The sequence below is a fragment of the Phasianus colchicus genome, chromosome 4 (genome assembly GCF_987193195.1).
Source record: "Phasianus colchicus chromosome 4, bPhaCol1.hap1.1, whole genome shotgun sequence".
Lineage (NCBI taxonomy): Eukaryota > Metazoa > Chordata > Aves > Galliformes > Phasianidae > Phasianus > Phasianus colchicus.
In genome coordinates, this window is record NC_143439.1 from 20,599,144 (window position 1) to 20,624,747 (window position 25,604).

Here is a 25,604-nt window from a genome sequence, read left to right on the forward strand (position 1 = left end):
ATTCCAACTGGAAACTGAGCTGCGTTTGGTTTTGGGAAATTGCAAGAACATTTTTATTTCAGAATGTCTTACTGTTATTCCTACAAAAACAGGTCCACTTGGACTTTTTTGTTTTTTTTTTCCCAATTAAAACTAGGAAGAAAATGGAATGAATGTGCAATAGATATGGAAAAAATGGAATGTTTGGAGTAAGGAGAAATGGGTTGTGCTTTCACAGCTCACTTTTCCAGGCACAGTGCTCTCATGGCTGCCATATGTGACAGGCTTCGTTGGATCCTTCAGGACAACTCAGTCTCAGCTAGAAGAGATTGCACCGAGCAACTTAGTTGGTGATGCTTAGGTGAGTAAACTATTACGTCAATACCCCAATGCCCTGGCTTATGATTGGTGTTCAGGTGCGTTTAAACCTTCTGGGATGTGCTTGAGAAGAACCTGCTTGTTCTAGATCTGAAAACTCTGGAGTCTGGCATACGATGGGAAAACAAGAAAAGTTCCAGGACATGAGACAGAGTTCACATACTGGAAGCTTTCAGGGAAGGGTCCAAAACCTGTCATTTTGCCCCTAAGGTTTTATCCTGACTAGAGCACTATTAGATCACCTCATTATTTCATCTCAAGCTATACCTCTTTGCAACCGTTAAGCCTTTTACTACTCATAAGGCTCTGGCTCAGTGGTAACACATTAAAGCCAGCTGCCCACATGGATCTCTCATTCTGTAAAAGAGTTTCTAAAGTTTGTCGCTTTCTAACTATGTTAAAGTCTCCTTGTTGTAGGATCAGAAAAGGTGGCTAGAAATGCTCAATGGACCTTTCCTTTTGCCTCTCCTGCTTCCCCTCTAATCCATTTTCCACAATGGTCTGACAGAGTCTGAGATGGTTGCACTTCAGGCCACATTGCAAGACCCATCTATTATTCTGCCTTTTGCCAAAGAGACTGATTTGAAGGGGTGTGAATTTTTGTGAGGCTTAGGAAGTGTTGAATTGACTTTTCTGTCACTTTTGCTACATTTCCCTTTCCGTGGGTTACAGCACTGATGGAAATGTCCTTATAGTCTGTGATAGGCGCATTCTAGAAATAGCATGATAAATAAATGGAAATGTTTTTAAAAATTAGGAATCTTCCACAAGTTTTAAAAATAAAGACTCTGTGCGTAATGGACCAAAAATAACCACAATGTTTTTATTTTTGGCAAAAGATACACAGCGGGAAGGAAAACTATGCAGTTTAATTTGCTCCTTGGTATTAGTTCTTACAGTATTTGCCAGTAACAGCAACATTATAATTTGTAGAATTAATTAATGATCTGGCATCTGATTTTGATTCATTAATGCTTAAGCCAGCTAAGTCTCAATTATCCTCTGGACTATTTATTCCTTAACAAGCTTTTAGCTAATGTGATTTTGAAAATATGAAAATAGGTCTTAGCTTGCCTTTAAGAAGTGGCAATATTTTAACGCTTCTCTGTAAAATAAAGAACCTTCCTATTTTATTTTTTTTTCATGCTACTATAGTTACATTCAAAATTAGACTCAGGGATTTTCAATGTATGCACTAAATATATATTATATTTATATGTACCTGGAACCTGACTTCAATTTAGACTTGATTAAAAAATGTACTGAATTGGAAACTGTGTAATAAAGGATGCCTAAATCATACTGACCCAGAATAGCTCACTCCGTCAGACAGTTAGCAAATAAGTGCACAAGCAAGCAGATGATACGAGAATTCAAAATTAATTTTATTCTCAGAGGATGCATAGACTAGCAGATAGCATCTGATTCTATCTGCAGAGGTGTAAATCCAGAGTAACGCCTTGGCTGAGGTCTCGTTACCCTGAATTTGATTGCTTATCCTGCAAATGATCAGAATTGGGCTCTTCAGTGCCCAAGGCTAGGTTAAAGCAGCTGAAATAGCCAGTGTTACTTCACAACATTTTTGTGATGCAACTGGAAGCCTCTACCAATTTCCACGTATTAGTTATTTATAACAAATCCATTTACCAAAGTAATTTAAAGACTCCTGAAATTTTCTCCAAATGACTGGTATTTTTGAAAGTTCAATCACCACATCCTTTAGGAAAATTTCCCCGATGGAGTTATCTCTTGTGCTGCAACTGTATTATGATACATTCAGAGACTACGACCACTGATTTGGGATTGTCAGGCATGGGTTCAAGAGCTCATTTGACCTCATTTGGGAAAGTAGCTTCTACTGCTGGGCTGTGGCATGATGTTTGTGCTTGCCATCATTGTGCGCTATCCCCACTCGCATCAAATCAGAAATGCATCATTACGGAGATGAGTAAACAAATGAATCATGGATGTTTTATCCAAATAAACCAGCTCAGTTTATCGTTTTAGTTGCTGAGATTTGTTCTGAAGGTATCTTCCGAACCTTTCAGACAATTATAGAGATGGTAGAAAATACAAAACTAAGCAGTTAGTGTTACAGAACTTGAAATAACTCGTCTTCTCCTGAAACCATTCTTTTCCTAAGAAGACATCTGATGACCTCTGACCACCGGCATTTGTGTGTAACACCATTGGCGTCTATGTACTTAACTCTCACTTCACAATGCTGAGAAACCAGCTAGAGCTTTCCCCACCCTTCTCACCAAGAAATCCAAGACAAACACCTGAACGTATCTTCCCTCACCCTTTTAGATCATTAAATTCAGCTCCTATCAGCCAAAGATGGGAGGTCAGTCCGTGACGAGAGCTGTAATGCCGACTCCTCTTTACGGCTGAGGAGCTGTTAGCTCAGCCAGGTCCCAAATGGCTGCCCTGGATCTACAGAGTGGGGGCACTGCTCACATTCCCAGCTGTCTATAGTTTTAAAAATCAACTCCCTCTCACCAAGTTTAATGCTCTGGCCCACAGAATCCATTCTGTGCTGCTTCATGGACAGCTCTAAACCCTGCATACATGGTTGGGGCAGAACTGGGAGGTCACAAAACCAGCTATCAGAGACATATCTGAGGCAACAAAGAAATGAATTCATGTCCGGCTACTGAGGGAAAAGGAGAAGTGCCAGTTATTTGTGCTGTTACAGCAAGAGTACTTTCAGACTAAGCTGTAGGTTGAGGTAGTTAAGCTCAGGTTCTAAGGCCAGGACTGGACTGCTGGAGGCACCATTCTTCTCAATTCCTTTGAGAGAAGGTTTGAGTTGAGAAACAAGAGCAGCCCTGCTTGCTTTTAATCATCTGAATGTGGAGGAAAGAGAGAAGGTGGAGGCTTGGTAAGAAAAATATGCAAAGCTTAAAAAGTTCCAGCTGCCGTTCTCTAATGGAGGCCTGGTTCCTCATGAATGGTGGAATAGTTAGGCCACCTGGTGGTAAACGGCAAGCCAACAACCTCTGCAATTTCTGAGGCACAATAAATACCCTGAGGAGCAGAGAGCACAGGGAACCGTCATAGGCTGGTGTGCAGCCACCGCTGGGAGAGCCGCCAGCCGTGACCTCCCCCAGCTCAGGTGCAGTGCAGAACAGGGGGACCCTCCCTCCGCCACAGCCTTCCACCCCAGCCAGCTCCTGCTATGCCAGGGAGGGAGGCAAAGCAGAAAGCAATCCAAGGACATCTGAACCTAGGTAAGCTTGGAGGAGTGGGGAGGCTTTAGTGGCTGGGCGAGGACCTCTGTCCCTAAATGCAGCACCAGGTTTATGCAGATAAATCAAGTGAGGCTGGTGGGAATGGTCAGACTTATACTTTTAGCATTCCTATTTTAATGAAGTTCTACAATGCAGTTCTCACGTCTATGTCTGTCACTTGTTTCTTCCAGCAAAACTGCTGCCCAGAAGTACTGCAAAGTGTCGAATGTAAATGCAGAGTGCAGAGGAGATGTTGGTCCTACTGGCAGGGTCCTTCACAGCGCTCCCAAGTGCCAACATCTAAGAACCGAGCTGGACTGGACACCAGGGCAATGCCAAAGAATGTTCACAGATGGACACAGCAGAGGCAAATGAATGCTAAAGAAAATCTGGTGGACGATGTGACTGTTCTTAACAAAGGAACTATTGTTTGTTTTGCCCAATTCTGCCCCCTGGAGCTTTCATCTGAGCCTTGGGAAAGCAAGCTGCTGTGTCCAGCACTGCTCCTGGCTGCTCTCTCCTTGCTGTCCCTGCCTGGTTCCCTCAGTGCATTCTCTGACACTTGAAAATTCACCCGACTTGTGACTCACATTTTAATCTTATCCAAGTCACAATGTTTATTTCACAGGATGCCCAATTAAACAGTAATTCAGTCTGCTCTGGAGTTGTTTCCTTCCCATATGGTATAACCTGAATAATGTAGGAAGCACAGAAGAAAAGGCAGAAAACAACTTCAGTGATACTGGGAGATCAAGCTACAACTTTTCCCACTGAAGAAGAGGGGAAAAGAGCATCCACAAAAGTGTTAACATGGGTCATCATTTCTGACGCTCCCTGACTCCTAAGAAGAGGAGGGAAAGATTTCAGGCTGGATATCAGGAAAAATTTCCTCCTTTGAAAGAGTGGTCAGGAGAACAGGCTGCCCAGAGAGTCACAGTCCCTGGAGGTGTCCAAGGAACACGTAGATGTTGTACTGAGGGACATGGTTTAGTAGACAAGTATTGGTGACAGGTGGATGGTTGGACTGGATAATCTTGGTGATTCTAAGATTCCAAGATGGTGCTACCTGGGCATGCATAACAGACTCCCCTTAAGCCTGGGGAACAGGATCAGGAGTGGGGGTGTGCAATTCACACTAGGTGAAAGAAAATCCATGACCCTGCTTTCCCTGTCCCACTTTTGCCCTCCACTGTAGCTACTGCAGGAATGCCTGTTCCTTGCACCTTGCATCCAAGGTGAGTGCTGGAGCTCCGTACTCTGTAAGGTGAGGAGCAAGATCCTGACTTCCCTAGCTGCACGCTAAAGTCCAAGAGCCCTAAAAACCTGAAGGGGTTTTTACCATGGTGAAGACCTACATACTTTTTCAGGCCTTTCACTCTCACGCAGGCAGGGCCACTGCCATGCTACCCACATAGACTTGCTCTTTTTGCTATCTGCTCCTCCAAGCACTCATATGCAGCACTCCAGGCTCACGCTGGAGGCGTGGAAATAGAGACAGCATTCTTCCCAAAGAAATTTTCAATGTGCTTTACTGAGGCTTTCTAAAAAAATATAGATTAATTGTGATAATTAAATTTCCCTCTGAGTGATTTCTTTGATAAATGGGTCTAGTTAGGACTTTCAATTAAGCACCAGGCCCTGCTGTGAAGTCAGACAGAGCTTCGTGTTTCAGGCATTTATTGCCTCATTTACACAGAGACAATATGAATTATTTCATGTTATGCTATTTTCTTTATGTCTTTTTTTTTTTTAACACAGGTATTAGAATTCCTATTAACCCTTCCATCAGGAGCCAATTAAAAAAAGATGGTCAAGCAATTTTTAATCATTTTGTGATGGTTTAATAAGCCTCCTGGAATCTCTCTTCTGTCCATAGCGCAGCCCTCTGCTGCATAAACTCACTGGTTTGTTGCTGTGCAGATTCTCACAGGCTCCCAGGTGGTGATAAAAGGATATGAACATAATATCAAGTGGGGAAGAAAAGACACTGACCCCAAAGACTCCGTTATGATGAATGGTGGTAATATGCAACAATTTGGGGCACTTCTCTGTTTTTTCCTTGCCCAAAATTCTGAGTATACATTAAGGACTGCCTGGAGAATTTCAGCTGTTGGGGGCACTCCACCTTGAACGCTGTTGAGCTCTTAAAGTTATATCCCTGCACTGGAGCATGGCTGCCTGGCCATTTTGAGCATGGACTGAATTTAAGTTAAGAGACACAGTTTGTACCTTTTTACTAAGAAACTGGTGTTGTTGGCTTGTTTTTCTAGTTACTAGGTATTGATGGTTACGGAATACCCATGTGATTGCCAAGTACTGTTTCTAGCCATGAAGAGCAAGCAGTCCAATAATTTAATAATGATAATTAGAAAAAAAAAAAAAACAATCAAACAAAACTAATCCAAAAGAGGGTCTATTTTTACTACAGTATCCACATCTAGACACCAGCATTCACTGTCATTGATAACAGAGAAGAAAAAAGTCTACTAGACTTAGGAAATGGTTTTAAATTTTTATGAGCTCTCTGTAATGCCATCCTCAGCTACTCTAGCAAAGATGAAATTGCAAGGTTTACCAACTGATGTGCTTTGAGAAATAAATCAGAAACTAATTGTCTGACATTGGAAAAGAACTTGTTTTTACCTCCTCCCACCCTACTCAACGTAAGTATTTCTGTTTCCTTTATACTGTGTAGTAGGTGTCAATGTATGTGATGAGAGCATATATATTTATTATTACACTTGGATTGATCTTCATGCAGTCCATGAAACTGATATGCTTCCTGTGTGAGAGTTAGTCAGAGACATACTTTAATTCTTATTAAACTAAACCTTTACCAGGGGGCAGGGAGATTTCAAGGGAGTCTCTGCCATGTAAAGAAATCATGCTGTCTTTCCATATGTGAATCTAAGCACAGTCAGACCTCAGATTGTATAGAGCAAGAGATGTGAAATGAGTTATGAGTACTGAGAGTTTGAATAATTGACGGAAGTTTCAATGCAATTAATATAAAGTAAAGGACGTGAACTCGTTGCTGATAAATTAGAGTTTGTGGATTATTATGGCATGGTAAATCCAAATGTCAGCCACCCCCCCATTTTTCTCCACTGTAAAGCAGTAAAGCCCATGCTTCTAATGCAGATTTGTTATGCTCTGGCATATCTAATTTCTTAAACCAGAAAGACAAAGATGACTGATGCCAAATAGTGGGAGGGTACATTTTGAAAATCCCAGTGCTATTTTAAACATGGCCTAAAATGAGACCACTGTGTGGTTAATATTTATCTAGCATCCTCTCTGGTTGAGGCACATCTTGTCATATAGAGCAATGCTGTTAAAGTAGTTCATGGGAATGATGTGCATGACTCCTCTTGCTAATGGGAGCTGTGTGCATAGAACAATTTAGCTGTTAGTGCTCTGAGGAGAACTTGAATAGCAGGGGCTTGGAGAGGAACAAAACAAAAAGAAAGCTGCTAAGGGCATTCTGAAAATACACTCGCTATTCTTTTTCTTCCCAAGCACTGCTGCGGTAAGCAACCGCTTCAAAATTCCTCTTTAAACAAGTGACATGAAAAGGAAAAGAGCATGACTTCGTATCAACAGCCATTCAGAACAGAGTGGGTCCCAAACGAACCTTGGGGGTGAGGAAGGCTGGTGGGGGGCAGGGTGCCGTGCAGCCGTTCCCTTTGGTTTGTTTCGCTTGGTTTGCTGGTAGTTTAGAGAAGGCATCCCTCATGGGAGCGTTCTGACCCAAATGTCTGGGATGCTGTACAGAATACAGGCAGGCCAGGATTTCAGAAATACAACTGCCTACAGTTAGGCACCCAGAAAAGCCCTTGAATATTCCACCCAGCCTCCCACCCCCAGGCGATGGGATTGCTTATGCATTTAAGGCTAGAGTGCTTAAGAGCTCCCTTAAGCATATAGGTTGGAGAACTTAGGCACGGCTGCAGACCCGACCGTGAGCTGTCTGCTATTGTAGAGCTTGGCCAGAGGGAGGCTTTCTGCATTTGATTGTTGTTTTTTATCACTTTGCGTGTTGAGGATTTTCCCAACCAAGCTGTATGCAGCAAGCTGCCTTTAAATGCACTGCAAAGCATGTTTCTGCACCTTTCCTGAACGTTTTAATTGTGTGCTAGGCTGCAGATACACAGGTTGTTACAGGGCTGTGTACAGCTTCTAAGGTTATGGCAAACACGTAGCAGACTGGAGAGCAGTTCCTTTTAAAGGCTAAGCTAATTGCTAGCTCTCCCTTATTTCCCACTCAAGCCTACAAAAACCTGAGATATTAAAAATGCCAAAGAACATTATGGAAATCACCATCCTTTCCTAAACGATGCCATGTACCTCTCTTAATGAGTAAAAAGGTGGCTTCAAGTACTGAAATAGGATACAAAAACCCTGACTCCAATTCCTACTCCTACCAAAAGATGTATGTATGGCCCTGGGCAAGCTACTGACCATTTGGTTCCAAGTCTGTAAAAGGGCAATATACTTTTCTGCCTTTTGAGTGATGAGAGCCTAACATCCATTAGTAATCGTGAGACACTCAAATATTAATTCTTAAGTGCTTAGATACATCAGTAGAGGAATTTTCCAAAGAGACATTACTGAGCAGATCTGTGCACTCTTTTTGGTAATATTCATAATAATGTGTTGCTGTTTATCTTTAATCCTGATGTTTTATTTATTACAAAGTACTAAAGGTTGGATTTCCTCACAGAGGTGGATTGACTTGGAGGAGTTCCACAGGGAATGTAAATGTTTTCTATGTCAGAAGATTAATAACAGGAAAAAGAAAAAGCTAAGGCTGCCATTTGATTGAGACAATAAATAAATGCCTTCAGTTTGGCTCATGGTCTACCATCTAGCTACAAGGTCCTTATGCTTGTTCAGTCTCATTCTTAAAAAAATTAAAAAAAAAAATTGAATTAAATTGAATTAAAAAAAAAAAAAACTGATACAGAGTTCACTTAAAGATGAGGAAAGGCTGATAGACAAGAAAAAGTATTTAAATTCCTTTTGAGGAAGCTGAGTGTTTCTCACATATAAATCGGGGCTAAATGTTCTGACTACATTCCTGTATCTTGTGTTACAGATATCTACTACATCATCCTGTCCATTCCATTCCTCATCCTGATTTCCCTTATGCTCACTGATGTTGTCTTCCTTCAGGGCTCTTTTTGTCTTTCATTAATAATCTCCAATCATTAATTACCTCTGTAACCCAGTGGAATGTCTCCATTTCCTTAATCACTACTCTGAAAGTGTTTCAGGAGCTCTCCAATTACAAGGCACTAAATAAAATGCAGGGTGTTATTGCCACTAAAACTTTCTGTGGTTTTTATACTGTTGTTATGAGGGCTGCTCCGAAAGTAATGCCTCTATTTTATGACATTGGCCCACGAAGTTGAGGTTGAACCTTCTTGCCAATATTCTGTTACATTTTGTTGCTGTATGATAGACAGCAGCAGAGGGGCACTCTGACAGAATGGTGTTTGATAGGGACATGTGTATGAACTGTAATTTAATTCCTCCATATAGGAAAAAATGGCACCTACTGACATTCATTAATGCTTGCTGAACATTTCTGGATATGAGCACTGTGAGGTGGTGGGTGGTACATTTCAGCTGTGGTGACAGCAACAGTGGGTCACCTCCACTGGTGTAGATTTGTACAAGCATGGTATGTAGGCTCTTGTACATCAGTGGCAAAAAAATAATGGTTGTGACTGTATTGAAAACTAGTGTTTTGTAGCTGAGAATTTGCTCTATCAAACTGTGTTATTGTGCCCTTTATATGTGTTCCAGTTTACATGGAAATAAATAGGAGGCATTACTTTTGGAGCATCTTATTATATATCCCATTGGATACTTGTCCTGTTCATCCAGTACTTTGATGCAGAATTTGTAACTCTGCACTCTGCTTTATAACTCCCAGTGATCCTTTTCTGTCCACTCTTGGCTGGTACCCTGATCCACAGAGGTGCTGTGTTGTACTGGTATCACTAAGGCACTTTAAGTCACTTTTCTGTAATTTGGACTCTGAGCTGATCCCAAAGATTGCTCATTTTATGAGCTCTATCAGTCTAAAGAGAGCTCTCTGTGGACAACTCTGCAATTCAGAGCCACAGAGAGTCCCTTCTGAGGATGCAACGCAGCCAAATCATACCCTCTCCTCTGCCCAGCAGGCACTGAGCATGGCTACATGCTGGTCAGAGCAGGTTGCAGAATGGAAGAAGATTTTAACCCATTTTGCTAATAAAACTGAATTCAAGCAATAACAAAAACAATTCATGACACACTTCTGTCTTTAAAGGACTTTAAAAAAAGGAAAAGGGTTAAAGCACCTGTGTCAGCTAAAGCAAGAGGTGCTCCATTTATAGGTTAGGAAACTAAGACAATGTCTCAGTTTACTACTGGCTACCAAAACAGCTGAAGATTAGGTTTTTAAAGTACTTTTTTACCCCGTACAAAGAGCAAAAGGAGAGGTCTAAAGATCTTCCAATGTCTGTGCTTCCTTAAATTCCTCCTGCTGTTTATAGCTCTCCTGTTGTATTTTTCTTGAAGAAACAAAAGCCCATAAACTTCAGCCTTCTTCCCCCTGCCTGCCCTGCCCTTTTCTCCAAAAAAACGATATGAAATTAAAAGGTTGCCCTTGGATCTGCTGTATGCTGCCTGACAAAACAACAATCCGAAGCACAGAAAGGGATTTTGATTACGCGGCGCTGCTCTTCTGTTTCGCCCTTTGCTCGGATACCCACAAGGCACAGTCCGCAGCCATGCGGCGTGCTCTGCCCACAGCCTGAGATCAATGAGATCTATGCAAAAAGAGAGCACCTGCCACAGCCTGTTAGTTACTGTTCTTATTTATTGCCGGTGTTATTAGACCACGCAGGAACACTAACCACAGATACTGTCTGAAGCACTGTGTAAACACTGAACAGAATGATGGCCCTGTCCCAAAAAGTGATTACAAACTAACAGAGGACGGAAGACCACAGACGAATACAAAAAGACAGATGGAGAATAAAGGAAATGAGAATGCTCAGTGCGGCTGACAGCAGTAGTACCTCACCAGCAGCATAAAGGTTGTCAAAGCTTTTGTAGACGTCACGGCAAAGGAGGGCTTTAAGGACATTCTGGAGAGCTACCAAAATAAATCCGAGAGCGTTTGCGCAGCGTAACCTCTAAGTATAAGAGAGGCCACAGAGGAGAAAATGAGGATGAGAATGTAGGAGGATAGCAACACTGGACAAAAGGAGAGGGTACGTTTCAAGGTTCCATCAGTGTTTAAATGTTACAGCTGCCAGCATTCCTGGCTGTGTTTAACAGCGGTCCCTTAGTTTGCTCCTGACCAGTCCTGCTGACCCATATCCCACTCTAAAAAGGTACATAAGGGCAGAGCACAGCAGAGCTGAAAGCCTGCTCAGCAGGCAGGGCAGTCACTGGAGCTGCTCTGTTCCTTGTTTGTGCCTCCTGACAATGAGAGATGATAGGTGGGGTCCCAGGGGGCCTTGAGAATGAAGATAGGCAGCTTATGTTGATGCGAGGTAGGGGAGGGGGAAGCGGTACAGGGATGCCAGGAGAGGGGTGACACGTTCAAAGTGACAGGCTAGGAAAATGATCTTTGAAGCAGCAGCATTCAGTGTGATTAGGGCTTGTGTCGGGGCCAGAGAAAAGGATGTTGCAGCAACTGAGCTGTTAAATAATGAGAATTTAGGCAAGGATTTTAGCTGCGAGGGAGAGTGGAAGAAGATGCTCCTTAAGAGCTGGATGATGTAGGAGCTGAGTGTGGGGTGGTGTGAGCAGCTGAAAAATTGAGGCTTTACCTGTATGTAACAGAGGTCAGAGTCGATGCTGCCACGCAGTCATGTGTGACAGACAGCACGGTATGCTGTGCCCAGCGTCAGGAAGCAAGGTGGGCAAAGGGCTGGGGGCACAGAGAATGCTAGCTAGTGGAAGTCCAGGCATTGTCTCCCCCTCATCTCCTGTTCAGCTCTTCTCTCTGCAGCTATTAAATGCAGACAACTATAGGAAGCTGCTTAGGATAAACCATCAACTAAGCCAAGAATTCAAATGCAGTCCCAGTAATACTTCTGTTCTCATGTGGTCTAGATTCTGCTCACATATACCCACGACGTTGCATCTCTCATCTAACTCAGAAAATACAAATCCTTTCCTCTGTGCTCAGTAATAAACTGCGCAGACATTGTGCAGTTTTCTGCTGTATTCCTAGAAAAAGATTACCAGCAAGATTAAGGTCTCTGGTTTTGAAGGGAGATTTCACAGGATTAAATATTACCCAGTTTACTTCTGAAACCGAGGATAAAATGCAAGAAAAGACAATGAATTATATTTCTTCAAATATCACAGACTGCGATGTTGGTAGACGGGATAGTGAGAAAAAAACAAACGCTTACGTTCTGCGCAGAAGTAACACCTGGGGAAGGCGCTGCGGGGCTGCAGTTCCCGAGTGCTGCCAGCAGAGGGCGCCGGCGGCGCCCCGTTTTGATTCGGGGGACGGAAGTCGAGATTTCCCTGGGTAGCGTTTCCCAGGAATAAATCAAGCACAAATGAATAACCTTTGATTTATCATTCCTAATGGAGATGTACATCATACTAGCGTGTCACCACATTTCAACGTTGGCCATTACGGTGCCAAACCTGTAGTAATCTTCTTCCGCATCATAATCAGCGATGAAGATGTACGTTTCCGTTCAGCACAATTAGGTTTGCACGTTTCTTCATGGCAGCTGGGGGCAGCGGGCAGAATACCTGCTTCGGCTGCCTCTAACCTCGCGGGGCGCGGCTGCGGAGGCGCTGGGCATGGGCGAGAGCGGCACGGCTCCCGGCGGGGTGTGCCCGGGGAGCCGTGCCGCGAGGGGAGCCCGGCCCCGCCGCACAGCCATTGGGGACGGAGGCAGCGCCCTCTGGTGGCCGTCCGCAGCAGTGCGCCCTGTGCTGGAGGCGGGGCCCACGGCACTTGGGATCTGTGGCCAGGGGAGCTGCGTTCGTCCGAGATGTAGCCGAACAGATGCGAAGGGTCAGGCTGGAAAAGACCCTTGTTTGTGACTGGATTTACATTACTGACTTTATGCATATCTGTTGACGTTGATGTGGCAAGTGATTTCGCCTTTTTCTGCCTGTAAGATGTAGAGTCAATAAAGGCAAAGCTTAAAAACTGTGATGAGAATCCTAACTCTCTTCCTAGTAAGGCATGTTCTACAAAAACAGGTTGCCCCATGACAGTAAATAGAAAACAGAACATTTACTCAGCAACGAAAAACAATAAAAACCAACAAACTCGATCTTCCCTGGCGATGACTGAGGCAATGAATTACTTAAAGGTAAAAGTTGGGTTTCTTCTTTTCAAAGAACAGAGAGCAAAAGGGAATGAATGCTGCTTGTATCACAGAATCACAGAATAGTAGGAGTTGGAAGGGACCTCTGGAGATCATCAAGATCAACCCTATGCTAAAGCAGCTTCCTTAGATTAGGTTGCAGGAAAGCATCCAGGTGGGTCTTGAAAATCTCCAGAGAAGGAAATTCCACAACCTCTCTGAGCCAGTGCCAGTGCTGTCACCCTCAAAGTAAAGTTTTTCTTCATGTTCATATGGAACTTCCAATGTTTCAGTTTGTACCCACTGCACCTCATTCTACTGCTGCATGCCACCAAAAAGAGTCTGGCACCATCCCGCCCCTGACTTTTTAATAAGCATTTATCAGAACCCCCCTCAGTCTTCTTCAGACTGAACAGCCCCGGATCTTTCTGCCTTTCCTCCTACAGGAGACTCTCCAGGCCTCAATCATCTTTGTGGCCCTCTGCTGGACTCTTTATGAGGTTCCCTGTCTTTCTTGAACTGGGGAGCGCACAACTGGACACTGCACTCCAGATGCAGCCTCACCAGGGCAGAGCAGAGGGGCAGGATCACCTCACTTGACGTGCTGGCCATGTTCTTCTTAATGCACCCCACTGGCCTTCTTGGCTACAAGGGCACACTGCTGGCCAATGCCAACCTGTTGTCCACCAGAACACCCAGGTCCTTCTCTGCAGAGCTTCTTTGGAGCAGCTCCTAACCTGTACTGATGCATGCAGTTATTCCTCCCCAGCTGTAGAACTCTGCTCTCTATATATGAACAGTGTTAAAGACGGAATCCTTCTCCACTTGTTCCAGGGTGAACTGGGAATAACTTCACTGAAATTGGAACAATGTAGAAGCAGACTGAGAGAAAAATTATGTTCTTGCAATGCTTACTCAGTAAAATATGTTTTACTAATGAATGTGGTAGCTGCATATGTCACTCTCAGCTTCCTATTTTCACCTTAGAATGTGTTAGTAGTGCCCTGATTAAAACTGTACAGTCTCGTAGCAGAGCCTTGGACTGGTCAAAATTGTTAGGATTAAAAGTTGTGCAAAACCAGACCCTCAGACCTGATCCTCTTTGAATTTCAATGGAAGGAGTTTGAATTCAAATCCCCAGATGTGAACTTGCACAGATTAATTCTGGATCAGCACAACGAGCAGTAGGAGGAGCCTGTGTTCCTGGTGTGGTTTTGTGTGGGTAATCTTGCAAGAACATTTGATTGTGAGATTTTTTGGGTTTTACAAGTGATTGAAAGAGAGAAAAAAGAGGCGTTTTATGACTGTGGGTGAGACCAGCATCCCATTCACAGAGTATGAAGAAACAACTGACAATTATTACATGAGTTTTATAGGTCACTGGGAACAGAAGATGTAGGAGGAAAAGTGCCAAAGATTATTCAGATGACCAGAGGTTCGGAACAAAGATTAGTTCTTTACAGAGTCTGGCAAACAGAACTTCATTTTTGGTTAATTTTTAGGCATCATTATAATAAGTGATTAATATTAAAAAAGAAAATCCAAGTTTTGTAGGTTAACTGTGGTTTTCAGCTGTCCTCATTTATCTATCAATCTAAACAAAAATATCAACATAAATGAATTTGAACTCTGTTATTTCACCTAAATCCAGCATTTGGTCTGCTACAGCAGCTGAATTAAGTTCACCTGGAGAGAGAAAAAGAGTGCAGACCCACAGCTGGTATAATGGGAAAAGACAGCAAATAGGGGAATTAAAATGCATTATCAGGCTAAAGATAAACATAGTGGCTGGGAGAGTCTTGGACAAGAAAGTAGAGTTTGAAGTGCAAAGTCAGTGTATTTGACAGAAAAGTCAGTGTTTGAGAGGAGCTTCTGACATGTAAACCACAGTCTGCTGTACTAATGGATCTGTAACTGCACCAGAGCTTGCCAGTGCTAATGGATATGTAACTGCCCCACTTTGCTGTAGTTCCATGAAAGTCCAGGCTATTCCATTTAGCAAAGCATCTGGTCTGCACTAACAAACCCAAGAGTTTTTAAGAATTTGGGGCAAAAAGATTTTAAGCTATGTTAGTTACTGTTGCTTTGCTCAGCATGTCAGCTGGTCCTAAATTACCAAACCCTGATTCAGCTTTGTCTTTGTGCACGTAGACTTGTTTCTTTCTTTGAGAAATTAAGTTGGATATTTCTTACTCAACACTTTCATTAATTCATATAATTCTGTAAGAATATCTCTGTCACATGGCTGGTAAAATTATCATGCATTCCTATTTTCTTTTTTACCATTTTAGAAAAGCGTGTTTTCTCCTCATTGGGCTAAATCCTCTCCATAAGCTTTCCCTTCAGCTCACTACATTTCCTGTCACTGACGAAGGGCATCGCCTTCATCCCAGAACAGGAGGAACCTTGGAATGGATCAGCCATTTCTCTGCCTGTGTGCATCCGGGAGATAAGGAAGCAGTACCCAATCTTAAAAGAAAAGATGTTCTTCTGAGTAGCGTCTGTATGTTTCCCCGTGCTTCTCATTTATTAACTTTCGCATGTGACACGTGTCCGAAAGCCAGTATGCTGTCTTAGGGCTCAATCCCACACTACTTACAGGGGGAGACCCCTAGTGCACCCTCTACGATGAGAGCCTTAATGTAATTCCATTGTCAAACAAGCAAACCATTTTTTTAAAGAAAGAAACAAAGCCAAAACAGAAGGAAGCCTGACTTTGTGTGGGTTATGGAGTTGTATTCCTCCTGTTTTTATTTGCAGTCTGGCAGTATGACAACTGTGATGTAATGACCTGGCCTACATATTGTACAGCACAGTGCTGCAGATATCTTTATTTTCCTGTTGCTCCTAATCACAATTTATTGTTTGAGATGATTGTCATCATTTCATGTTCAGATCCAAAGAGAACAAGAGATCCTCTAAGCCACATCAGCATGGACAAGAGATCCTCCAAGCCATGTGAATATGAACAAGAGATCCTTTAAGACACAAGATTGTGAACAAGAGATCCTCCAAGCCACATGAGCATGAAGAAAAGATCCTCCAAGCCACAAGAACATGAACAAGAGATCCTCCAAGCCACGTGAATGTGAACAAGAGATCCTGTAAGTCACAGGAACTTTTGCATTTGACACTGATTTCATTTTAGCTTTCTGAAAGTCATTAGTCCACAGTGCAGGCGAGTGCAATTTCTTCGTAAATATACTCTCTGCATCATAATTTATGCTTAAATTCATAAGCACTAAGAAGGAACAGCTGCCTCTCACATTCAGCCTGTGATGGGGCTGAAGCAGAGCTTATGTGTTATTCTTTACTGGTATTTCGTTCTGTTCCTGCACATCCAAATAAAATGGTGATTTTTATAATTAATACTGTTGTCATTTCTTTGGAAATACTCTGCAGAATCTGAACATAAGCTGCCTAATATTGTCAGAGAATAAAAGCTTATAGTGTTACTACACTAGGGTGATTGGAGTGGACCATTCTGGGGCAGGTTATATTTCATTTATGATATACACCATGTACAAGTTAAAAAATTGTTAAAAAATACAGTAGCAGGATCTTACTGTATGACACATACAAACTAGAAATACTGTTGTGTCCAGTCTGAGAGCGCTGTTTCACAGAGGAGATACTCTGTGCCTGTGTAGCAGCATATTCATGTTATTGTAAGAGGAGGAGACATTCAATAAGAAGGGTTTCAGTATAAAGCTGCAAGGTAATCTCATGGAAGTAGTGGTGTAGTGTAGGGGAGAGGCACCAGCGTAGGAGTCATGTACTAGCCTTAATTATGTAATTTATTTCCCTCTCTTTAATTCTCAGCTTCCCCCTCTGTCTGCTTTGATTATCTCAGAATATTTCTGTGGGTTTTTTTTTCTGTAGTTTTGTTTGTAACATCTGTTTATGCATTTAAATTTTAGTGTTAATCCCCATTCTTAGGGCACTGTTCCTTCCCCTCCCTGAAGAAGAGCTAAGTTTCCCCTTGCCTTTAGCTCCTCTGTGCCATTCAGCTGATGCAAAGCTTTTCTTCTTCAGCACATTGCCCTATTCTTCTAAAACATATCGAGAAGTATTCAGGAGTTAGGAAAAAATCCCACTGTTAATCAAACAACTTATTGAATTAATCATTCTTTTCATTGTCCAAACAGCCTAATTACTGGTCTCTACAGTTCTCTCATCCTTCTTCACAACTTCCCTTTCTTACTGTGCACAAACACTAACTTGGAAGTGAAACCTAGCAAAAGTATTGTCATCAAAGCAGAATAAGACAATGTAAATATCTCATTTCCCAAATATACAATTAAGTCTGATCCCTTTGTATTATAAAAATAATTATGTCAGAAATCTTTGCTTACTATTTAAAAGTCAGTACTGCTAAATCCAAACTGTAAATCTTCAGAGCCCCAAGAGCTCAAATATAACATTGAAAGTACCTGAACTTGGATTTTTACCAGTAACTCAGACTTTTCTCAGTAAGATCCTGCCGGGGTGTGTGTGCATGCACACTTTGGGAGGACTGGATGTCACTCAGCATTCATGTAGTGGCGATGCTATCCCCATCAGCTGCTGACATCTCTCATTAGCAGTTTCCCAGCCCCCAGAGCATTTAACACATGTCTGGGAGATGTGAATTCAGTGCTTGAAGAGGATCTCGACCTTTGCAGGGAGTATGCAATAACACAAGTGTGCAAAGCACACTGGGATGAAAGAAAGAAAGGGCCGATCTTCTCCAAAGCACAATCAGGATTCAGAATAGTTATATAGAGTCACTGATGTTAGCAAAAGCCTAACAGATGGAATACTTAATCGTGAGAAGGCAACATGGGGTTCCAGCTCTGCTCTCCTGAGTATTTTTGTATTAGATACTCAGCAATGCAAGGAATAAAATCCAAGGTTTTGCTCTTCAGCCTGGTGCTGGAACCATTCAGCTCTAGCACTGCTCTCACTCTGCGTGCTGCAGGCATGCCCTGCCACTATACAGTGGAGTGCCTTCAAAGGGAATATTAAAAACCCTGGCAGACAGCTAAACATTACACAGCCACTCACTTGCTCCCCCACAGTGGGGCAAAATCAGAAGGGTAAAAGTGAGACAACTTTTGGGTTGAGATAAAGATAGTTCAGTAGGTAAAGCAAAAGCTGCACACATGAGCAAGGCTAAGTAAAGAATTCATTCACTACGTGCAGTAGCAGGCAGATGTTTAGCCACTTCAAGGAAAGCAGGGCCCTGTGAGAAGCTGGAAAGGTCTCAACACTGTGCAAGCACTGTTTGGCAGCAACGAACACATTTGTGTGCTGTCAGCACTGTTATCAGTCACAAATCCAAAACATTGCACCATACAAACTAAACTCTATCTAAGCCAAAACCAGTACATATGAGTAACAGATGTCAGTATAGTGGCAGTGACTCTGTCATACTCATCTTTCTGCAACACTGTCAGCTCTGATAACTTTTTCGATCAGCCTCTTCATCCCAAGTCAAGTAATCTATACCCAGAGCTACCTGTACACTTCTTTTTGTATCGGATCATTGTCATCTTTACCCATGACATATCACCATTACCTCTTATTTCCCTGTCCATCTATGCTGCACAGTTTGCACACAGTCTTTTGATATGCAGTGCAACCTTTTCTCATTTTTTCCCTTTGTCCCTTCTGCACAGTTTGCATCCTTCAATATTAACATTTCAGGTCTCTGATTTATCTCATTACATTTCTGTGTTACCAGCCAAATCATAATTTCCTTCCTGTAATGCCACTCCGATCTCATTTCCCATATCCTCTGTATTTGCATATAGACAATTACTGGGTTTATTGCTTCTTCCTTCCTACTGGCCTTGGCTTTTCTCCGTTGTCTTTATCTTCCAGCACTCAATATTTATGGAAAGAGCTCTATATTGAATTGTGATATCCCAGCGTAAGTTGGCAGCTGCCTGAAATAGCATCCCAGTACCACTACCTGTACTCAAGTTGCCAGTTTTTAAATACAAACTGCCCACCCCTTCCCAAAAGAAGAGGGTTTGATCACGTTTCCGGTCTCACTAGCTGCATAGGAGGTCCAAACAGACCACAGAGTTTTTATTTACTTGGAAAACCATCACACACCAGTTAAGGGCTACTTTCTGTAAAAGAAGGACTGTACTATCATTCTGGGAGAAGACACTCTCTATAAGCAGTGGCTTCGTGGTTCTTTGAAAGGTGAAGAGGAACTCCTTTATCAGGGTGAGCAAACCTCTCTCTCACATGCTTCATGTCAGGAAGCAATCCAGACCTCTGCGTCTTATGGCTATGGGGGCAAACACAGCACATGAGAACTGCAGCTGGGAGCAATACCTAAGGGGCTGCACAACTGCTTGTGCCTGAACGTCATTTGCACGTAACCCCATGCAGGGAAGATCAGTTTATCCTGGAAGATTCACACCTGTATGGGAACTGCTGAGTCACGGCCTGAACCTCTGATTAGTCACCTGAGGCAAGCAATGAGTCAGCCCTGGGAGCACAGGTGAAAGCAGTTCACCTGTGCTGCAGGAAGGGGTGGAGCCTGGCTGCACCTCTCCTAGACACATTTAAGAGCTGACTACCAGTGGGGAAGGATCTCTCTCTCTTTGGAAGATCCACTCTGCTGGGGTTTCCTGAGTGAGCCCATGACCCAGGTAAGCATCCTATTTATTCTCTTTGTCTCGCTGTGCCTAACTCTCTTGCTTATTTCATTATTATAACATCTTAATATTTTTTGATTATATAATATTCCTTTATATAATTTTCATTGATCATACACACACCATTTCTCTCCCACCTGCAGGCAATTCCAGCTCTGTCCATAAGTTCCTGTTGTCCTGACAAAGACCACATTTTAAACCTTAGCTTTGTCTCAGCACTCATCTAAAACTTTAAGCTCAGCCCTTGAGGTTCCTCCCAGAAGCTTGCAGAAGTTCTCTTTCCTCAACTGAATTCTTGCCCCAAACCTCAATGCCACAGCTCCGCTCTGCCACGAAAATAGCTTAAAGCCCTTCTACAGCCCATCTCTTCCAGAAAAAGAGGTGTTTGTATTTATATAATTGTTCACTAGATGGCAACCTTAGCTTAAAAATAAATTCCCTTGCCCTCAGTTAAGCAGAAAAGGTGAGCTAATGTGAGCTTAGAGGGAAAGCAGTAAATAAATGCCCAATGCCCTGCTCCAAGGGCAGAAAAAGACAGTATCTGTTGAGATGCTAAGGAAGTATTTCAGACCATAATAGAAGTCAATGACAAAAGAGTGGGGATGCAAGAAAAATAAATAATTTGGTAGAACATAATGTTCTCATTCAGTGAGATGTTTCAATATGCTTTATTAATCTGAAGGGGTGCTTTAGCTGTTCTGTTGTGAGGGAAGCCAAGAGGGAAAGGAGGGGTGTGGGCTAGGCCTTAAAGTAGGGATAGGAACCTAATGTACAAGGAAATAAAGTACAGGTGAATGGAAAAGAGAGATGCTAGCCAATCTAGGGGCATGAAATTTGGTAAGAACAAAGTTGTGGTGTGATCAGAGCTAGCCACATGGCCACGGGCTCTCTTTGGGCTGGAGTGACCACATTAGCACAGAAGGGAATTTCTCCTGCTTTTGTCTGACAGTCGTTACTTGCCTTTTATCCCTGCTGAGGGAGACAACTACTCGCATTTATTACCTCCACTGCCAAAGTAGGTTTGTTAGCCTTTCTCCCTGTGCTGCAAATGTAATGATGCCCCCAGAGCTGTGCCTGCTGGCAGGCTGTGTGCTTCCAGGGCTGCCAGTGGTGCCTACCCATAATCTAGTGCAGGTACACCTGCTGGGGCCCATGGGTGGCAAACAACGGGCTGTGTGCTCATTAGCAGTTGCATGCTGGTAATGAATTAGGTAGCAGTATGTAAACACCCTTTTGCTGACAATAACACGGCTTGTTAGAGGTTTATAGCACAGTTTTATAATTGGATTTGAAACACGAAGCAAGATTGACAGTTCTCTACAGGGGCAATGGCTGGAATTAGGTGAAACTATCACCAAAGGGGACTGTGATGCTGGCTTAGCTGCAAGCTGTGCTGGTTACATTCCCATTCACTTGGATGAGAGCCCTTGATGCCAGTGCCAAAACCTAACAGGTCTGGAAAAGCCACTCTCCCTCCCTAAAACTACCTGTCTACATATTTGTCTGCAAACAGCTCAGAAATTTGGCACTGAGAAGTGTTTTTCACAGCCAACGCGTGCCTTTTCTAAGCAGAAACTGGAAAAGCCCACTGAGGCCATATAACTAAATTTATTAAGGTCTGATTAGACTCAATATTGACTCTTGACTCTGTCTGTACTTCCTTTGCATTTTTTATCACTCCGTGGATTCAAGAATGTGGAAATTTATATCTTAAAGTCAAAAGCTTGCAATTCTTCCTCTAACTAGAAGAGACCAGTCAATGAATCTAGCAGGTGCCTTGCTGTATTACTTGCTCAGGAGCAGGAAAGTGAGCATCTCAGCTCCTTTCTGCCAAGAACAGTGCCAGTGATCATGCCTGTGTGAACCATTTCCTCTAACAGAAAAGAATCTGATGGAAAAAATGAAGCAAAAAACCCACCAATTTTCAGGACACACATTTTAAGTTCTGTGGAAAATCACATCCTCATCTGCTTCCTGGCCAGCAATTCACAGACTGTACAGGATGTTGAATATTAAGCGTGTGCTTATCGCCTCAGAACGGCTGGCAAGAGGCTCAGACAATCAATAAGCACATTTGTATCCAAACTGCCAGGGTGTGCGCTTCGCAGGGCAGCAGAATGGCACGGCATGGGGCTGCTGCTCACCTTTTGCTGTGCAGAAGTGCCATGCAAATGGCTGCTCTGAAGGGCAGGTTGGGCTCTTTGCTCTGCCACCAAGGAGCACTGAAGTTGCAAATGGTGCTGCCAGAAAAGGAATGTGGCTGCCGTTGCACCTTGAGAGCAGAGTTTGAGTGACTCTTAATGCTATTTTGGAGGGAAAAAATAGTACCAGCTCTGAATTTTTTTTAAAATGTCTGTGGTGCTGAAGCAGCCCGAGGAATTGCCCCTGTCTTCTTGCAAACAGAGTGAGAACAGCTTAACACATGCAGCTGATTCACGTCATTTGCTGCAGAACTGTTGTGGCTAATACTAAGCACTTTCAGAGTATAATTTGTGGGCTGTGGCGACTAATTAACAGTCTGTTAGGATCCATCGTGTTGGACCATGTCACCACTGCTGAGAGGGACTACTGCACATGGATGATGCTTTCAGAGCCAATACATTTGGTTATTCAGATTTGCATGCATAATAATTCTCTGGGCTAATAACTGTCACCAGGCATTTATTTCCAATAATGCTATTTACTCTTCTGTGCTTCCTTGAAGACTAAAAATACAAGTGCTACCACAAACAGGGCCAGGACTGTTGATTTAAAGCAGGCTGCAGAGAGAAACCATCTTCCTTTATTATTGTTCCCCTCTGTTTCTTCTTACTCATGCTCTTCTCCTTGTGGCTGAAACAAAACTATATAATCAGGAGCTGGAAAACTGCTCTTTCACTCCCCATGAAGGGCAGCACATGACACTGCAACTAGAAGCTGAGGGGAAGCACAGATTTAGCAGGTCAGACCAAGGGGTGTCCAGGGCAGTATAGCTGCTAGGGTGCTGCTTCCACCTCTGCTTTTTCACCATCTCCATCTTCACTCTTCTCTCCTAGCATAACCTTTTCATTTGTTGCTTTGGATGTGGCAGAGCTTTGTAGCAGTGCTTTCACTCAATACCTTCAAAGGGGCCAAGGGTGACTGAAGTCAGAGGGAAGCAAAACCTATGGCAACCAAAGTGGCAGCTGCTGGAGCCTTTTGTGTCATTGTTCTTCAGACTTCAGAGGAGAAACATCTCATAAAATATAGCCATGTATATTTGTACCCAGTAGATGCATGACACTTAAGGAAGGAAACCTTTTTCATTTCTGCTTTTCACAAGAAAAATGACAAGATTCGATAAGAAACAGTGTTACATTTTTTTGCATTCATTTTATGTATAAAAATCTGTTCTGGCAACATGCCTATGTTGTCTTTTTTTTCATATGATTTGTAACACTGTGGGACAGTGGTGACAGAATAGAGTTCCCTACTGGGAAAGATTAATATAGCCTGTATGTGCTAAAGCCAAGCAAAAACTATTTGACTGATGTTCAAAAGTCCTTGCCAGTATAAACACTGTTGTTCTTCATAGAGTAAATTGCTGTACTTCAAATAGTATTTCTGCCAACTGAAGTCATGCATTTTGTTAAATACCATTCTGGAGGGCACTTTACAAAGGTCCTATCTGCAAGCCTCAGTTTATAAGCATGGATTAGCCTGGTCAATCTGCTTAATTTTATTTTTTTCACCAATTAGTTACTAAATGCAAGAGTTACCAGAGGATAGATACAGAAGGCCTCCAGGTGGTGTCTAGCTTGCCTCTGCCTGAGCACCACGCAGCCCTTCCAGCCCCATCCTCACCATCACCCATCTCTGGTGCAGCCCAAAAACACGATACAAAGAAACACAGGCATTGCTCCCCCAAAGAGGTTTGGGTGACTGAGGGACAGTGGATATAGTTTAATGCAGAGTTTTGTACTACACTTTAATCCTGAGAGATGTTCCTGAGTGCTGCAGCTGTAACACAGAAATAATGATTTCCTATCCCAGTTTACAAGTGGCATTAATGGTGAAAATGCTAAAACCCATCCATTCTCCTTACACATAACTAGCCTGGAAAGTGTTCACACCAATTTTTTTCTGTCTCTTATAACAAAGACCTGCAGTGACATCTGTGATTCATTTGGTAAAACAACTATCTGTGGTGACAGCTGACGTTAGCAGCATGGGCCACAGGTATCTGTTACTATTACTACTACTAGGATTTCAATTGGCAAGTAGCTCAGCACAAATTAAGACTGAGTTTTCCCTACCTCACAGGAGCAGCTCTGTACAAATTATACAAGTGTACCTTGCACTTTTCAGCCTTCACTGCACAACAAACACAAAAAAGATGCTGCCCAATGGTTTTAGTAAAGAAAAGCAAAGAGATTGACTTTCACAGATAATTAACAGATTTCTGGCATGCTTTGAAGCACAGCTACCAGCATAGCAATACACTCTAATTTTATCCTTTTAAGATACCACATGGGATTTAAAACCTCTAGGACAAGAACAAAATACTTGGGCATTTACTTGTCCCAGGTGATTACATGCTGCTGAACCTCTCCCTGCTTCATCAGCAGCTTCATTGGAACAATGACAGGACCATGACTAGTCCTTGTCCACAGTTCCTCCATCAAGAATATATTCAGTGTTTTTTTTTTTTCTTAAGGGACTTCAACTGCATGATGAAACACTTATTTCCCAGACTTGAGACTGAAAGTTCAAGTGAGTTGAGGAGTCAAAGAACTTATTTTCTGTGGTTGAAATGCACGAGTGAGATTTTGGCTTCTCTTTCCAAATGCTTGATATACAGTACTAACACCTGAAGCTGGTCATATAGGAGAAATAATAGTAAGAAAGAAAAGTATCTCATGCAGCTGTTGAGCACAGACTTTTACATAGAGGTGCAGTGGTAGCAGAAGGGGAGCTGGATGAGTATCCTCAATACTTGTTTTGACTTGAGCACTTCCAGCTCCCTGCAGGAGCCCAGTTCTATGGCTTTATTTTGCATCCTTGCCTCTTGACCTGAGCCCTGGGCACTGCAACAACTGAACATCCCTTTCTCTCCCCAAGGCCCACAGATCTTAAGCCGTGCCAAAACAGGATTTTGCTTTGCTTGCCACCTTGACAGAGGCAAGCAAGTCAAAATAAAGGAAAAGATGACTGCAGCTGGCAGTAAACCAACCACTATTTATTTTTGTTCTTCAGGCTTGCAGGGAAAAGTGTCTCCATTTTAGAATATTTTCACCAATTTAGTTAGCAGGAAACAAAGGTAGGAAGCTGTTGCCAGTCTGCAAGGCAAAAAGCAGAGCATTAAGCACAGCACTGTACCTGTAAGGAACGTGAGGGAATGAAGATGGCCCCTGATACAAAACTGCATATTCCTCCACTTTTTTAAGCTTTAGCAACATTTTTTCCTAGATCTTATTAAGTACATCTCCATAGGGCCCTGCAGGGTGTTTGACAAGCATAAGAGGTAAGTTCTGTACACTTAATCTTCCTGTACTTACACCTCATTTGTTCCATTCACATCACTGAACGCATTTCACCTGTTAGGTTGAGAGCAGAGCCGAGCCCCCAATGTGTTCCTCAGGTGGTTATTTCCTTACAGCTTATTAATGCACAGCAGGAGAATAATTCTTTCAGTAAGTGCTGGTAGTAGGATTAGATATCCCATGCAATCATCCATTTGCACCGAGCTGCAAAGTCCTTGTGCTAGAGAAATCAGAATAACAAACTCAAGAGCATTCTGAAACCCTGCAGTACTGCAGCCCTCGCTCTGACCCAGTGGCTTTGTCTCTTGTTGATGCAGGAACAAACCTAACCCTGTTCTGTAGGCTCAGGGGTTAAATTCCCAGCAAATATTTGCAGTAAGGGGCCACCCCTGTACTTGCTCCATCCTGTCAGCTCCACTTATGTATCCCACAGCTGCCTCCATTCTTCTTCCTATCCAGGTGAACAATAGCAGAATCAGGTACAGGCTTTAACAGCTTTTGCTGCCATCAGCA

At 42.8% G+C, this 25,604-nt stretch overlaps 1 protein-coding gene and 1 long non-coding RNA gene across 9 annotated transcripts in view; one reads left to right on the forward strand and one right to left on the reverse strand.

Moving 5' to 3' along the window:
* Window positions 1-8,462, forward strand: part of CXXC4 (CXXC finger protein 4) — a 165,470-nt gene extending 157,008 nt beyond the window's left edge. For 3 of the 5 annotated variants that reach the window (XR_016465890.1, XR_016465889.1, XR_016465891.1), the window contains exons 7-8: window positions 137-340; window positions 3,782-8,462. The gene's annotated coding sequence lies outside the window, so the exon portion shown is untranslated. The remainder of the gene's footprint in view (window positions 1-136; window positions 341-3,781) is intronic. The other 2 variants (XR_016465892.1, XR_016465893.1) reach the window with 2 other exon arrangements.
* The window catches only part of LOC116238112 (uncharacterized), a 211,543-nt gene that overhangs the window by 27,769 nt on the left and 158,170 nt on the right, over window positions 1-25,604 (reverse strand). The window lies entirely within an intron of this gene.